This window comes from Sturnira hondurensis, unplaced genomic scaffold (assembly GCF_014824575.4).
Source record: "Sturnira hondurensis isolate 20B ecotype Veracruz unplaced genomic scaffold, ASM1482457v3 Scaffold0015509, whole genome shotgun sequence".
NCBI classification, from domain to species: Eukaryota; Metazoa; Chordata; class Mammalia; order Chiroptera; family Phyllostomidae; genus Sturnira; species Sturnira hondurensis.
In genome coordinates this window covers 1,813,874-1,819,873 of record NW_028088140.1, presented here as the reverse complement: position 1 = coordinate 1,819,873, position 6,000 = coordinate 1,813,874, and positions in this window count along the sequence as shown.

Below are 6,000 nucleotides of genomic sequence, written 5' to 3'. Positions count from 1 at the left end.
TTGCTCCCCGTTAATCAGAGAATGAGAGTTGGACAACTTCTGGGGTTCCTCTTTTCCCACAGATTCTGCTGAGGACACATCATTAACAAACTATGAGACTATATTTTGTCACTGTAGAATCTGTTTTGCATGGTTGGCATCATGGCCTAGAGGACACTGTGGACAGGGAGAAGTCAGGAACTCAGGTTCATTTGTCTGATGTCATGTGCACCTTAACTCAAAACTGGAGCAAGCTGACCAGCCTGTCTGCTTGGATTTCACTCCTTGCCCTTCACATCATCCTGCAAATCTGAGCTCTCCTACTGGAAGAAGACCAGGTTCACTACTGCTTACTTGAAATATAATGCAAGTGTCTCATAAACTGAACACCCATGACTCATGACAAAATAAAAAAGCAACATTCTTTTTTTAGCTTCTGCCATTCTTTTATATTTTATTTAGAAGAAGCAATCTCTATTTGGCTCTGGATGAAAATGATAAAAGGCCCCATGGTTTCTGCTTAATCTTCCTTAATAAATTAATTGACAATGATTAATTTAAGTCACAAACAATATAATTTCAGCAGTTAGAACGTTAAGCCCCACATTAGGTATACTTTCAGTGGACTCCTGTGGTCTGGAAGAGAAAATCTCATATTTTGTTAATAGGTTTATAAAGCAAACGGGAAAAGTGTTCATTCTTGTGGGGAGGGAGGAGCTCTCACTTGGGGTGAGTTCTGGGAATGGAGCCCTTGGATGGATGCGGTAGGCAAAGTTTTTCTCTTATCTTTTTGTTTTCTTAATTGGTACATTTATTAAAAATACATACTAACAGTCTTTGCTTAAATATTACTGTGGTTGTGTGCTGCCTACCGCAAACCACAACTAGTCATTAAAAGCTCTTCAACAAATAGACTCCACACAGAAGTAAACGGGTCATGACTGACAAGATAGGGCACTGCAGACATAATTCGCTCATATGAATTAATACTCGCTAGAAAATGGAGTTTGACATTATTTACAATTATAACAACATTCATGGAGGCTGAATATTACAGGCACAAAAACATCCTTTCATAGTTTCCAAAGTAGTCTTCTATTTTAGCCATGAAGGTCATTTACCACAACCAAATGTTCTTAACAAGTATTGTAGAATTTTTATGTCCATTCAGACAAGGAGTCTCTTACATCTTTCTGGATCGATTCATTTGCAGATCAGAAACTATAACCAGATTCTTCATGTCATGCACATTACACCAGTCTTTCATCTACTTCTATAATGTATCAGGATTCGAGAATGTTAAAATGTTTAAAATTACTTACTAGAAAAATTACTGCATTTCCTTTTTTTCTATTTCCCCAATGTCTAAATATTTCATGAGGTGAAGAAGACACCTCATATTGATCCCATGGAGTTGCATTATCTTGTCAACCTGCTGCCTACTTCTGGTTTGAAGAGCCCTGGCCAGACCTACAGAATCCAAATTCAAAATTTTGCCATTAAACAGTGTCCAAGAATCAAGCACACATGCCCAACTTTAACATCTGTTTAAAGTCTGTGATGGGTATACAGATATATTTCATATAACTTTTGGTACTTTTTATGTTTGAAATTTTTGATATGTATAAGACACAAACAAAATGAAAATTAAAGTTATCTATATAGTCTCACTGCTCTCTCTAAATGCAAATCTTTCTCCTTATACATCTCTTACAGCTTTCTTAACAGAATGTACAAATTTCTTTTTTTAAAGAAAACCGTAACCAATTTATTTCACCTGTGTCTTTCTTTTTTAAAACATATTTTATTGATTATGCCATTACAGTTGTCCCATTTTCCCCCTTCATTCCTCTCCATACTGCACACCCCTCCCCCACATTCCCCCTTTAGTTCATGTCCATGCGTCATACGTTCTTTAGCTTCTACATTTCCCAAGCTTGCCCTCCCCCTGTCTATTTTCTCCCCACTGTCTATGATACTTACTCTCTGTACGTTCTCTCCCCTTCTCCTCCTCCCACTCCCCTGTTGCTAACCCTCCATGTGTTCTTCATTTCTGTGTCTCCACTCCTGATCTAGCTGTCCACTTAGTTTGCTTTTGTTTTAGATATGGTTGTTAATAACTGTGAGTTTGCTGTCCTTTCACTGTTCATATTTTTAACTCCTTTTTTCTTAGATAAGTCCCTTTAACATTTCATATAATAAGGGCTTGGTAATGATGAATTTCTTGAACTTGACCTTATCTGAGAAGCATTTTATCTACCCTTCCATTCTAAATGAAAGCTTTGCTGGATAGAGCAATCTTGGATGTAGGTCCTTGCCTTTCATGACTTCCCTTTCAATACTTCTTTCCAGCCCCTTCTTGCCTGTAAGTTTTCTTTTGAGAAATCAGCTGATAGTCTGATGGGAACTCCTTTGTAGGTGACTGCCCCCTATCTCTTGCTGCTTCTAGAATTCTCTCCTTCATTTTAATCTTGGGTAACTTAATGATGATGTGCCTTGGTGTGTTCCTCCTTGGGTCCACCTTCTTTGGGACTCTCTGAGCTTCCTGAACTTCCTGGAAGTCTATTTCCTTTGCCAGACTGGGGAAGTTCTCCTTTATTATTTGTTCAAATAAGTTTTCTGCTTATTGCTGTTCNATTCCCCCCTTTAGTTCATGTCCATGCGTCATACGTTCTTTAGCTTCTACATTTCCCAAGCTTGCCCTCCCGCTGTCTATTTTCTCGCCACTGTCTATGATACTTACTCTCTGTATGTTCTCTCCCCTTCTCCTCCTCCCACTCCCCTGTTGCTAACCCTCCATGTGTTCTTCATTTCTGTGTCTCCGCTCCTGATCTAGCTGTCCACTTAGTTTGCTTTTGTTTTAGATATGGTTGTTAATAACTGTGAGTTTGCTGTCCTTTCACTGTTCATATTTTTAACTCCTTTTTTCTTAGATAAGTCCCTTTAACATTTCATATAATAAGGGCTTGGTAATGATGAATTTCTTGAACTTGACCTTATCTGAGAAGCATTTTATCTACCCTTCCATTCTAAATGAAAGCTTTGCTGGATAGAGCAATCTTGGATGTAGGTCCTTGCCTTTCATGACTTGCCTTTCAATACTTCTTTCCAGCCCCTTCTTGCCTGTAAGGTTTCTTTTGAGAAATCAGCTGATAGTCTGATGGGAACTCCTTTGTAGATGACTGCCCCCTATCTCTTGCTGCTTCTAGAATTCTCTCCTTCATTTTAATCTTGGGTAACTTAATGATGATGTGCCTTGGTGTGTTCCTCCTTTTATCTTTTTGTTTTCTTAATTGGTACATTTATTAAAAATACATACTAACAGTCTTTGCTTAAATATTACTGTGGTTGTGTGCTGCCTACCGCAAACCACAACTAGTCATTAAAAGCTCTTCAACAAATAGACTCCACACAGAAGTAAACGGGTCATGACTGACAAGATAGGGCACTGCAGACATAATTCGCTCATATGAATTAATACTCGCTAGAAAATGGAGTTTGACATTATTTACCACCTTCTTTGGGACTCTCTGAGCTTCCTGAACTTCCTGGAAGTCTATTTCCTTTGCCAGACTGGGGAAGTTCTCCTTTATTATTTGTTCAAATAAGTTTTCTGCTTGTTGCTGTTCCTTTTCCCCTTCTGGTACCCCTAAAATTTGGATGTTGGAATGTTTAAAGATGTCCTGGAGGTTCCTAAGCCTCTCCTCATTTTTTTGAATTCTTGTTTCTTCATTCTTTTTTTGTTTGGTTCTTTCTTTCTTCCTTCTGGTCCACTCCATTGATTTGAATCCCAGTTTCCTTTTGATCACTATTAGTTCCCTGTGCATTTTTCTTCATTTCACTTAGTGTATCCTTCATTTATTTCACCTAATTTGTGACCAAAATCAACCAGTTCTGTGAGCATCCTGATCACCAGTGTTTTGAACTGTGCATTCAATAAGTTGGCTATCTCTTGGTAGCTTAGAAGTATTGGCTCTGGGGCTTTGATCTGTTCTGTTTGAGCCATAATGATTTGGTCTGTTCATGCCTGTTACGTATGAGGAGCGGAGCCCTAGGTGTTCACCAGGGTGGGTCAACCCAGTCGCTGGGTTGTGACGTTGTATGTGGGGATGGGGTCAGAAAGGGAGCAATGGCACTTGTTCCACTTTCTCTCGAATTTCAGTCCCCGTGGGGGTGACTCTCCTCGCAAGTCCCCCCGTGTGCCAAAGATGAGAGTAAACATGACAGAGACATGATGTGATCTGCTTGGAGAGGAGAGGTGGCCAGTTTCCCAGAGGAAAAAGGCCGTGAGCAGTGGCCAGTTTCTCAGGGGACAAAGGCATTGATTCCCTTCCTCCAAGGGCTTTTATTGGGTTGTAATACACAGGAACACAGGGTGGCAAGGATCAAACAGTAGATAACATTTCAAAGAAATCTGAGGGCTTAGTCTGAGTCAGAGTCTGTTGGGAAGAGAGTTTTAGAGCTTCCTGCTCTAAGTGAATGAAAGCACTCTTAGCAGAGCAGATTTCACAGGTTTTTGAGGGAGTCTTTGTGATGCCAGATTTTTCCCCAGGACACACTCTAGTAAGGCAAGGAGCTGCATCTCTCCCCATCAGGTATTCAGGCTTAAGGGAATTAGAGCCAGGAGGCACTTCTCTCAAAGAACATGGGGACTCGGGCTTTGTCAAAGCCGGGGGGTGAGAGTACATTGCTTGCTCTTTATTGCAGCCCCCCTGAGTCCTTCCATGATGGCCTCCCAAGTGGTCATGTCTGGCCTAGGTTGCCCCTCCTCTGAGGGGTCTTACTCGTCAAGGACTGCTGACCACGCTTTGGGGTCAGGGAGGAAACTGAGGCAGCATTTGCTACCAGAGACAAGCTTTGTCTCCTGTGGCGCTCATCCTTAGCCACAGGAAGTAGAGTTACAACTCCTAGAACCGGGCAGAGCGGTCCACAACAGGTCCACTCTGCCACTTCCCACAAGCAAATGGGGGCCCTTCTGGTGCTGATTCCTTGGTGGGTGGGCTTGTGTATGTTCAAGGACCCTGTGGGTCTCTCCAATGAACTCTCCTGTGAGGCTGGGAGCCTCTCCTGGCACCTCAACCTCCAAAAGTTTTTCCATTGGTGCTTTTAGGCTTTATTTCTTATCGCTGGGGCCTTGGGTTGCACGGTCTGTCTCACTGCCCCCTTTTCTTTTTGCCTGGTTTATCTGCATGCGAATGTGGGTCCTCAGTCAGCCAGCCACCTTGTGTGCCTCGTTTCCTCCCTGCACCCAGTTCTGCCAACCACTGGCTTTTCATGCCAGGACCCCTCTCCTCTCACCACCAACTCCGTCCCTCTTAGCGGTCTGGATGAATGGTTTATTGTTGTCGGACTTTGGTACAGTTCAATTTTCTGTCTGTTCTGGTTGTGTTTTTGTTTCTAAATCTTTGTTGTCCTTAAATTTGGTTGTCTGAGGAGGTACAGTATTTCTACCTATGCTTCCATCTTGGCCAGAAGTCTCAGAATGTACAAATTTCTGACTTTAAATCTTATTTCATACCCCCACGTGAAATTTCTTCTTTTCTTTTCTGCTTATCTGAGTCTCATCCTTTTATGTGAGACTCATATATATTTTACCTCTGGCAGAAAACCATGCCAAATACCCTTATTCTTCAATTAACCACTTTCCCTTTTAAACAGAATATCTATGACTTGGCCTGTTCTTGCATCCCAATCTACCATAATTATTTATCTTCTTCCTAATGTCCTTTTTCTCCCCAATTAGTTGGTAACTACTAGAGTAGGCACTTGAAAAAGTACTGGTTGGAAAAATAAATGAAGGATATTAGAAAGTTAGTTCTTCAAACACTAATCTGTATTGATTGCTTTCATAAAAACAGGTGGGAGGGGGTTTTGTAAGTGAAGCTGGCTTGCCAGGTGAATCATTGTACAAAATAATGTAAACACACTTTATAAAGATATTCACTCATTCACTCAAATGTTTTGAGCTCCCCTTATGGCCGGGTATTATTCTTGGCACTTGGGGTGCAGGAATATGCAAAA